The sequence below is a fragment of the Zingiber officinale genome, chromosome 5B (assembly GCF_018446385.1).
Source record: "Zingiber officinale cultivar Zhangliang chromosome 5B, Zo_v1.1, whole genome shotgun sequence".
Classification (NCBI taxonomy): Eukaryota; Viridiplantae; Streptophyta; class Magnoliopsida; order Zingiberales; family Zingiberaceae; genus Zingiber; species Zingiber officinale.
The window spans coordinates 74290771-74301923 of record NC_055995.1 but is presented as its reverse complement, the minus strand read 5'-3'; the positions used below and the strand labels follow the sequence as shown (position 1 = coordinate 74301923).

General features: G+C 40.8%; 2 non-coding genes across 2 annotated transcripts; both read left to right on the top strand.

The window, feature by feature from the left end:
• The first annotated feature begins 200 nt into the window (after window positions 1–200).
• On the top strand, window positions 201–306 carry LOC121988166. The gene has a single exon (XR_006113910.1). It is a non-coding gene; the product is annotated as a small nucleolar RNA R71 (small nucleolar RNA).
• Window positions 307–7709: 7403 nt separating this feature from the next.
• Window positions 7710–7815, top strand: LOC121988164. Its single transcript, XR_006113908.1, has one exon. It is a non-coding gene; the product is annotated as a small nucleolar RNA R71 (small nucleolar RNA).
• The last annotated feature ends 3338 nt before the right edge of the window (window positions 7816–11153 follow it).

The window sequence follows — 11153 nt, the reverse complement described above, 5'->3', positions numbered from 1 at the left end:
TAATTGTTGGGTTTACAGAGGAGTAGCCACCACTTCTTTCATTTGCCCATTGATGATGATTTTGTGCTACACTTTCAATGATTTCTTCGGCTTCATCTAAGCTTTTATTCATAAGTGCCCCTCCAGCAGCTGAATCATGGGACACTTTGGTATGATAATTGATACCATTATAAAAAGTGTGCAACACTAACCATCTTTCCAACCCATGATGTGGGCATTGTCTGAGCATACTATTATATCTATCCCATGCTTCAAAAAGAGATTCTGAGTCAGTTTGCTTGAAGCTTGCAATTAAATTCCTCATATGAGCTGTTTTGCTTTGTGGGTAGAACTTATCAAGAAACTGTTGCTCGCACTGCTCCCAAGTGGTGATGCTATTAGGGGCCAAAGAATTCAGCCATTGCTTTGCCCTATCTCTTAGAGAAAACCCAAATAACAGTAATCTAACTGCATCTGAAGGGACTCCATTCATTTTCATGGTCCCACATATTTCATAAAAGACCTCTAAATGTTGATTGAGGTCTTCATGAGATCCTCCACCAAATTGGTTCTGCTGCACCATAGATATGATTGCGGGTTTGATCTCAAAGTTATTAGCCTCCACTGAAGGTCTTGAAATACTAGATCGGAAACCTCTTGCATAGGGTGCTGCATAGTCCTTGAGTGGTCTATTTGCCATGTTCAAATGTTCCTGTTCTTCAATTTGCCTTTGCAGAATTCTTCTTTATGGAAAGTTCTATCAATCTCAGGGTCAAAAGGAAAGAATTTCCCTGCAAAGTTAGATCTTCGCATACACAAGAACAAGATAACAATTGACAATTCAACAAAAAGGAAAATAAAAGAATCAAAAATGCAGAATTGAATTTGTACACAAAGAATTAGCAAGAAGTGAAAGTTATACAAGAAAGTAAAAAAAAAACAGAAATCTAATGATTAGTTACAACTATGCAATATGAAAGGAAAACAAATGTTATGTTTAGTCTAACTCAATTGATAATTCCTAATGTTATAGCGCAGTCCCCGGCAACGGCGCCAAAAACTTGTTACGCTCCGCAAGTGTACGGAAATGTCGCAAGTAATATAAAAGATTATCGTATCCAAAGGGACTGAAATAAGCACTAGAAATGTCTCAATGCGAATTAGCTAAACAACTATCCAATCATTTCAAAAGCAAAGTAAAGGTAAACAAATCTAATATTAGAGACAAACAAACAAGAGTTTAGTGTTTTGGGTTATGATAAAGGGAGATTCTAGGAGTTTCGGTTTCTTTGTAAGATTTCTTGAATGTAAATGGTTCACCAATTCTTATTCCTCAATTGCCAAGCATGTAGAAAGTTGCCGGTTCCCTCTTGCAATAGACAACCGGCTAAGGACTGAGAAATGTATCTAAATAGGATTAATTAGACATGAACCTACGTTGTCCTTACACAGAAGCGCACCTATTACTATGCCTTCCTCGGATATCAACATAGAAGCCCACACCTTATTAATCTATAAAGATACAAGAAGCTAATCATAGAATCCATCCTACTCTCTTGAATATTCCTATTTCCTCTTCAAGATTATCTCTCAAACGTCCTTACACGGGCTTGAACCTGTCACGTGGATCCCTCGGATGATCGAGTGAGAGTTTATCCTTACCAAGTCCATAAGATATCCAAACAATCAATCAAGAATGAGAATTAAGCACAAACCACCATCAATCATTCAAGATCTAATTGATACAAGCAAGATAATGTCATTGAAACAAGAAAATGGCAAATCCAAAAGAGATTACATCAATCCATCATACAAATACTCCCTTAATCCTAGAATACAAGATCTACTCCATGAATCGAGGAAGAAACCCCGATAGAATAGAGATTACAAGCATTCCTTGAATCCCCAATCCAAGAAAACAAGAAGAGGGGAAAAGAGAAAACTTATCTACGAAGAAGCCTTGTCTTCGGATCCAATCCTCGCTCCGGAGTCGAAATCGTCGAGATCTCCCTTAGAATCGCCGAAATCCTCCCAAGAATGGGAGGAAACCACCAAATCTTGCTTTCTCCCAAAGGGAGAGATCCCCTTAGAATCATGAAGCGGGGTTTAAATAGAGGAGGATTGAGCCACACGGCCCGTGACACGCAGTGTGAGATTCACACGCCATGTCCGCTTCCCTTCCTGCCAAAACTGCACGGCCGTGTGACTCCACCGGAACCCTTCTGCTCTCTGGAAATGATACACGGTAGTGTGGTGCACACGGCCAGCTGGTCTCTGGAAGTCTCACACGGCCGTGTAGATCCACCCGGCCATGTAAGGCTCTGGTTGGCTTCAAATCTTGACACGGTCGTGTGAGGTTCACACGGCCATGTCATCTTCCTCTTCTGTTGGTGCCAAACTCCACACGGCCCGAGCTCCATCCAGGGCATGTGTGAGGTACACGGCCGTGCTTTCCTCTTGTTTCTTTCAATGCATGCCCAAAGATGTAGATTCTTCACCAAATCGACTCATGTATACAGAAAATGCACAAAAGCGGATCTCGAACCAAAAGAGTAAATATGCTAAAAGGAAAGTGGAAGTATAAAATGCATAGATCAAGCATGCTCAAAGTATGTAAATGTGCGTAAAAACATGCATAAAAGAGTATATAATCTACGCACATCACACCCCCAAACTTAAACCTTTGTTTGTCCTCAAGAAAAATACTGCAGTCTAAATTCATATGTTCTACAACACATTCATAAAACCCAGTGCACTTTCCTAATTCTATCAAAAAGTTTCATTAACAAGCATGATCATGGAAACAAGTAAAGTATGGTTCAAGCATAAGAATCTTGTGCGCAGTGTAAAAGTAACTCAACACCCTTCAAGTTTCAATCCATGTCCTAGTCAAGTCGTCATCAAATTTGAATTCCTAATGTTTCCAGTGAAAGACAAGTAACCAGTGATAGACACTTACTTACCATTCACTTGGTTCATATTTCTCAACTATCCAAGGTCTCAAAGGTGTGCTCAATCTCAAGAGAAGCTAAACAGTCATTTCCCCAGTAACCTAACTCGGTCTCAAAGGGGTGACTTGCTAGATTCCACTCATGACAACTGTTTTTTATATGCCTTATTTTTTTTTTTTATAAGTGTTTGCATTGTGCAAAACTTATTCACAAATGTACTTTTAGCACACATGTTGGGATATTTTGATTTTTCCAAATGAGCTTTAATGATTTGAGCCTCATCCAGTAACCAAAATGAAAGTTGAGAAATCACCATGGAAACCAAGTACTAAGCAAACAAGATGAATCATGACTATTTCAATGACATCAACTATTCAAGCATCAAGCACAAGTGTAGTGAAGATAAAATCCTTAAGGTTGAACCAAAACTAAAACTCATCACCATAAGATTCTTAGCTTATTAATGCTTCCCAAGATAGAAAAAAGAACTACACAAAGTTTACTAGTAGCATCATGCGAACATCATGAATCGAGACAATAATCGTGCTAACATTTCACTTGAATCCAAGAAAGCATATAAGTGAAGATTTGATGTTCTCAAAATTTTTTTTGCCATGATTATTTCAAAAACAAGCAAAATAAAGCAACAAGCAATGAAAATAAGAACCAACATGAAAAACTAATCAAAAACTAAAAACTGAAAACCAAACTAAACAATATATGACACCCCCCCAGACTTAAACTTTTCATCGTCCCGATGAAATCAGTACGGTGGAGGAGGTGGAGGTGGACGAGGGAAAGGAGGTCTACGACGTGGTTGGCCAATAGGAAAACTAGGAAAACCTGGAATCTCACCCAAGGATCTATGATACTCATATAAATCATCAACTTGTTGGCTAGTAAGCGTCATACTCTGCATAAAATCTCTCATCCTAGCCTGATCAGTATCATAATCCTGCACAAACTCGGCCACTTGACCTTGAAAATTCCTCGTAAACTGAAAATGATTTTGTACCTCCCTAAACTGATCATCAGATAAAGAGAAGCACCCCTCCAACATTTTTCGTTGGGAATCTTGCTTCTCATGAAGTGATTCTAGAGACGTACGAAAATCTGAAAAATCGAACCTAGAAGATCCCGTGCCATATGCAAAAGAATGCCTAGCAGGCTCCATGAAACTAGAAGGCTGCGTATGTCCAGATGACGAGGGCTCATGATGTGGCTCAGTGTCTCCAGGTATAGAAGGGTTATCCTCAAAATCTAACTCAGAAATTACCCAATTAGCCCGGTTACGAATAGTAGTTCGTTCAGGAAAAGGAAGAGGTAAAGGAGAACCACTCCTCCTAGGAAACGCGAAACCATTCTCATCCCGAACGATCATTTTCATAGCAAGACACGTATCAATGTCAATCATGTCATTACCATGAATTATTTCCAACCCATCAACATCAAGATTTAAATTACAAGCTATTCGGGTAATCAAACCACCAAAAACAATTGATCCCGATGATGCCCTAGCCGATCTCAATAAGGTTTGAACAAAATGAAAACCAGAGTCAAATTCAACCTTATAAAGCATAGCCCATAAAGCATAAAGCTCTATTTTCTTAACCACCCCATCACTCTCTCCCCTACCAAAAATAGTTTTACTCATGACTCTATGTAGGTACCTAAAGATGGGGTTTTGCATATGGGAGGCCTTAGCTCTTGAAGGCTCATAAGGTTGATCTAACCCAATTATTGCATTCCAAAAATGATTCCAATTAAACCTTGGATCAAACCTACGAGGGTTGCCGGTGGTTATTCCAAAACAAGAATTAAAGTCACTAAATGCCCATAGAAATTCTTGATTCATTAATCTAAAAGACATTTTTCCAAAATAATCATCTTCATTTGTAAAATGGACATCCAATGAACTTAAAAATTCCAAAACAAGACGAGGATATGTAGGCAAATGCGTGTACATAATATCACTCCAATCCAAAAACCCAATCATCAAATCTACATCTTCCCTAATTCCAAGCATATCAAGAACAGTTGGGTCCATATATCTAGTACACACAATCTTTCTATTGACAAGAATTGCGAATCTAGTTACTTGATCATCATTTCTAAACACAATATTGAATTCATTGTCATTACCTTCGTTGCGTGAAGTTCTTTTGCCTTTGCCCTTCACTGGTTGTTTTCCTTTGTCCCTTGATGGCTCCTTCTCCTTGTCTCCACTGGATCCAACACCTCCTTTGCGAAGTCTCTTCAAAATATTGGACATCTTAATGAGTTTAGATAGGGGAAGAATTATCTAGAGTTGTGGAACTCAAAGAACAAAACTTCAAAGAACAAAAGATCTTAGGTTAAGAGAACAAAAAGTCCAAGTCTTAGAGAGGAGGAGAATCGGATCTAAGAGATCTTGAGAGATTAGAGAGGAGTTTTTAAGAGAATGGGAGAGAAAGATATGTTTTGGAGAGTTGGGGGTGTGCGGAACACGGCCAAGATCTGGCCGTGCTAGGTAAGAAGAAGACTTTAATAGTTCTCCCACACGGGCCGTGTAGATCTACACGGCCTCCCCATCTTTCCTCTCGGGATTCTTTACACGGGCCGTGTAAATCCACACGGCCTCCCCCTCTTCCTTCTCTGGATTCCTAGCACGGCCGTGTCTGGGACACGGCCCCTCCATCTTTCCTCTCGGGATTCTTTGCACGGCCGTGTCTATGACACGGCCTATTCCTTTTTCCTCTCGGGAGATCCCACACGGCCGTGTCTGGATGACACGGCCCAAACACTTCCCTTCTCTACAACCTTTGCCTGGCCGTGTATAGCACACGGCCCGACTCTGTTTTGCACCTAACCTGAAAACAGAATCAAAAGAATGCATCAAACTAAAAGAAATTACAATACAAATCAAAACTAACTAAAAGAACCCTTGGGTTGCCTCCCAAGAAGCGCTTGCTTAAAGTCTTTAGCTCGACCAAACTTAATCATTCGCTCCTTTTCCTCGCCCTTGGAGGACAGATATACTTTTCGTTTCCGTTGGGAGATCTTCTCCCAACATCTTCCACCACATTGTCTCCTTCATTTGGTGGCCTTCCATGAGGATGGAAATTCCATTCCTCAAGTTTATAAATGCTTGTCCTGCTACAAGCATTTAAAAGAGACGAGACATGGTTAGAGATATTAGATAAATCATATTCCAACTTTTCCTTACCAATTACCAAAGAAAGCTTATGATTTTTGACATCAATTATAGCTCCAGCTGTAGCAAGGAAAGGTCTTCCTAATATGATAGGAATCCTATGGTCCTCTTCCATGTCCAACACGACAAAATCTGTGGGAATAACATTCCCATCCACCTCTACTGGCACATCTTCTATAATACCCAAAGGGTACCTGCAGGAATGATCAGCAAGTAGAAGTGTCATAGTAGTAAGTTTAATGTTTTTGAGACCTATTTTATTACAAATTGAATAGGGAATGAGGCTAACACTCGCCCCCAAGTCACAAAAAGCTTTTTCAAAAAATTCTTTCCCTATGTTGCAAGGAATATAAAAGCTCCCTGGGTCCTTCAGTTTTGGAGAAGTGTTCTTCTCAAAAATAGCACTACATTCCTCACTAAGTGCAATGGTCTCGACCTCTCCTCTTCTTCTCTTATTTGACATGAGATCCTTCAAGAATTTGGCAAATCTAGGCATTTGTAAAATAGCATCAATAAGAGGTACCTCTACACAAATTTCCTTAACTTTTTCTAGAAACTTGCCAAATTCTTCATCCTTCTTGAGCATTGTAAGTCTCTGAGGAAAAGGGACAGCTTTGCTCTGATGGTTCAGTGGAAGAGTCTCTTCAACCTCAATGGTACTCTCCTCATTAGCTTGAATCTGATTTGGTATAAGAGGAGAGAGCTCTTCTTCTTTTTGTATCCCATTTGAAGCGGTCACTTGGGAGTCTCCCAAGGTCCGTCCGCTCCTAAGCTCAATCCTATTGCAATGCTCCATAGGATTCACATCAGGTTTTCCTGGAAGCCGTCCTGGTGCTCTGGATGATGAGGAAGCTAGTTGGGCAATTTGACTATCCTGGATCTTTTGATGCTTTTCAGAATTATCCATTCTCTGAATGAGCTTTGCTAAATCTTGCTTCATTTCATTCTGATTTGAGATAATTTCTTCAAGCATCTTTTCAACATTTGACTTTGGTAAGCCTTGAGAAGATAGATGTTGAAAATTTTGTTGCCTAGCTTGAAAATTTGGTCTTGCCCCCATAGATGGTCCTTGATCTTGATTGTTTCTGTAAGAAAAATTTGGATGACTCTTCCATCCAGGGTTATAAGTATTTGAGTATGGGTTGTTCTGCCTTTGATTGTAACTCATGATTGCATCGCATTGTTCAAGTTGATTGATTTGTGCAGTGATAGCTCCCAATGGACATGAGTCATTTGAATGCTCTGAACTCCCACATACTTCACAAGATGTACTAATAGCATTGACCATATTAGCACTAGTCCCCATATTCTCAAATTTCTTTGTAAGAGCATCCAATTTTGCAGACAAAAGAGTGACTGCATCTACATCAAACTTCCCTGATGCTTTAATTGTTGGGTTTACAGAGGAGTAGCCACCACTTCTTTCATTTGCCCATTGATGATGATTTTGTGCTACACTTTCAATGATTTCTTCGGCTTCATCTAAGCTTTTATTCATAAGTGCCCCTCCAGCAGCTGAATCAAGGGACACTTTGGTATGATAATTGATACCATTATAAAAAGTGTGCAACACTAACCATCTTTCCAACCCATGATGTGGGCATTGTCTGAGCATACTATTATATCTATCCCATGCTTCAAAAAGAGATTCTGAGTCAGTTTGCTTGAAGCTTGCAATTAAATTCCTCATATGAGCTGTTTTGCTTGGTGGGTAGAACTTATCAAGAAACTGTTGCTCGCACTGCTCCCAAGTGGTGATGCTATTAGGGGCCAAAGAATTCAGCCATTGCTTTGCCCTATCTCTTAGAGAAAACCCAAATAACAGTAATCTAACTGCATCTGAAGGGACTCCATTCATTTTCATGGTCCCACATATTTCATAAAAGACCTCTAAATGTTGATTGAGGTCTTCATGAGGTCCTCCACCAAATTGGTTCTGCTGCACCATAGATATGATTGCGGGTTTGATCTCAAAGTTATTAGCCTCCACTGAAGGTCTTGAAATACTAGATCGGAAACCTCTTGCATAGGGTGCTGCATAGTCCTTGAGTGGTCTATTTGCCATGTTCAAATGTTCCTGTTCTTCAATTTGCCTTTGCAGAATTTTTCTTTTATGGAAAGTTCTATCAATCTCAGGGTCAAAAGGAAAGAATTCCCCTGCAAAGTTAGATCTTCGCATACACAAGAACAAGATAACAATTGACAATTCAACAAAAAGGAAAATAAAAGAATCAAAAATGCAGAATTGAATTTGTACACAAAGAATTAGCAAGAAGTGAAAGTTATACAAGAAAGTAAAAAAAAAACAGAAATCTAATGATTAGTTACAACTATGCAATATGAAAGGAAAACAAATGTTATGTTTAGTCTAACTCAATTGATAATTCCTAATGTTATAGTGCAGTCCCCGGCAACGGCGCCAAAAACTTGTTACGCTCCGCAAATGTACGGAAATGTCGCAAGTAATATAAAAGATTATCGTATCCACAGGGACTGGAATAAGCACTAGAAATGTCTCAATGCGAATTAGCTAAACAACTATCCAATCATTTCAAAAGCAAAGTAAAGGTAAACAAATCTAATATTAGAGATCAACAAACAAGAGTTTAGTGTTTTGGGTTATGATAAAGGGAGATTCTAGGAGTTTCGGTTTCTTTGTAAGATTTCTTGAATGTAAATGGTTCACCAATTCTTATTCCTCAATTGCCAAGCATGTAGAAAGTTGTCGGTTCCCTCTTGCAATAGACAACCGGCTAAGGACTGAGAAATGTATCTAAATAGGATTAATTAGACATGAACCTACGTTGTCCTTACACAGAAGCGCACCTATTACTATGCCTTCCTCGGATATCAACATAGAAGCCCACACCTTATTAATCTATAAAGATACAAGAAGCTAATCATAGAATCCATCCTACTCTCTTGAATATTCCTATTTCCTCTTCAAGATTATCTCTCAAACGTCCTTACACGGGCTTGCACCTGTCCCTCGGATGATCGAGTGAGAGTTTATCCTTACCAAGTCCATAAGATATCCAAACAATCAATCAAGAATGAGAATTAAGCACAAACCACCATCAATCATTCAAGATCTAATTGATACAAGAAAGATAATGTCATTGAAACAAGAAAATGGCAAATCCAAAAGAGATTACATCAATCCATCATACAAATACTCCCTTAATCCTAGAATACAAGATCTACTCCATGAATCGAGGAAGAAAACCCGATAGAATAGAGATTACAAGCATTCCTTGAATCCCCAATCCAAGAAAACAAGAAGAGGAAAAGAAAACTTAATCTAGAAGCCTTGTCTTGGATCCAATCTCGCTCCGGAATCGAAATCGTCGAGATCTCCCTTAGAACGCCTGAAATCCTCCCAAGAATGGGAGAAACCACCAAATCTTGCTTTCTCCCAAAGGGGAGAGATCCCTTAGAATCATGAACGAGGGTTTAAATAGAGGAGGGATTCGGGCGCCACACGGCCCGTGACACGGCAGTGTGAGATTCACTGACCATGTCGGTTCCTCTCTTACAAACACACTGCAGTGTGACTCCACGGCGGAACCTACGCTTTGGAAATGATACGGCCGTGTGGTGCACACCACCAACACTCTCGAAGTCTCCAAGCACTAGTGTAGATCCACACGGCCATGTAAGGCTTCCCCTGGTTGGCTTCAAATCTTGACACGGCCGTGTGAGGTTCACACGGCCATGTCATCTTCCTCTTCTGTTGGTGCCAAACTCCACACGGCCCGAGCTCCATCCCAGTGCATGGCCGTGTGAGGTACACAGCCCGGTGCTTTCTCCCTTCGTTTCTTCCAATGCATGCCCAAAGATGTAGATTCTTCACCAAATCGACTCCTGTGTACAGAAAATGCACAAAAAGCAGATCTCCGAACCAAAAGAGTAAATATGCTAAAAGGAAAGCTGGAAGTATAAAAATGCATAGATCAAGCATGCTCAGAGTATGTAAATGTGCGTAAAAACATGCATAAAAGAGTATATAATCTACGCACATCACGAGCCAAGCCGGGTCGCCGCCCTGAGACAGAATTACATCCGCTCGCTCGAATTTTCGGAGAAAGTCTGCGAGCGGATGTACACTACCTTCGACCTTGCTATGACCGCCACCACCACATATTTGAAGTCCAAGGGTCTTCTTCCTGACTCTGCTCTCATCCCGGCCGCAGATCAAGTGGCGCTCCTCGACAACATCCCGAAGGATCTTTACGATTATTTAGAATAGAAGCTTAAATGTAATTCTGCTGCTCGGCTTAAAACTGCCACTTTTTGTAATTTGGCCGCTCGGCTTTAGTTTCCTTATTATGATATCCTTTTGCTTGCTTTGTCCTTTTGCTAGTCAATATGTGTGCTGTCCGCTCGCCTCTTATCACACCTCTCTTATGTTCGAAAGGAATTTTTATGAAGTATTTTGCGTAGCTTTTCCACTCGGCTTAATATATCATGTTTCAACAAAAGAGGTTGTTCGCTGGATGTTGATGAAGTACCTTTGGGTACTGGGCCGAGCGGAACGTAGAGGCGGTCAAACGATATTGACGACGAATACCTTCGGGTACTCGTTCCCGAGTCCTCTTTATTGCCTTCGTCCGGCCGGAGGGTTTATAGTCGCCGGCTCGACTCTCGATTTTTAACGTCGGAGCTCGACGGTCTTCCGCTTGGAGGGTTTATAGTCGCCGGCTCGACTCTCGATTTTTGACGTCGGAGCTCGACGGTCTTCCGCTCGGAGGGTTTATAGTCGCCGGCTCGACTCTCGATTTTTAACGTCGGAGCTCGACGGTCTTCCGCTCGGAGGGTTTATAGTCGCCGGCTCGACTCTCGATTTTTAACGTCGGAGCTCGACGGTCTTCCGCTAGGAGGGTTTATAGTCGCCGACTCGACTCTCGATTTTTAACGTCAGAGCTCGACGGTCTTCCACTCGGAGGGTTTGTAGTCGTCGGCTCGACTCTCAATTTTTAACGTCGGAGCTCGACGATCTTCCGCTCGGAGGGTTTATAGTCGCCGGCTCG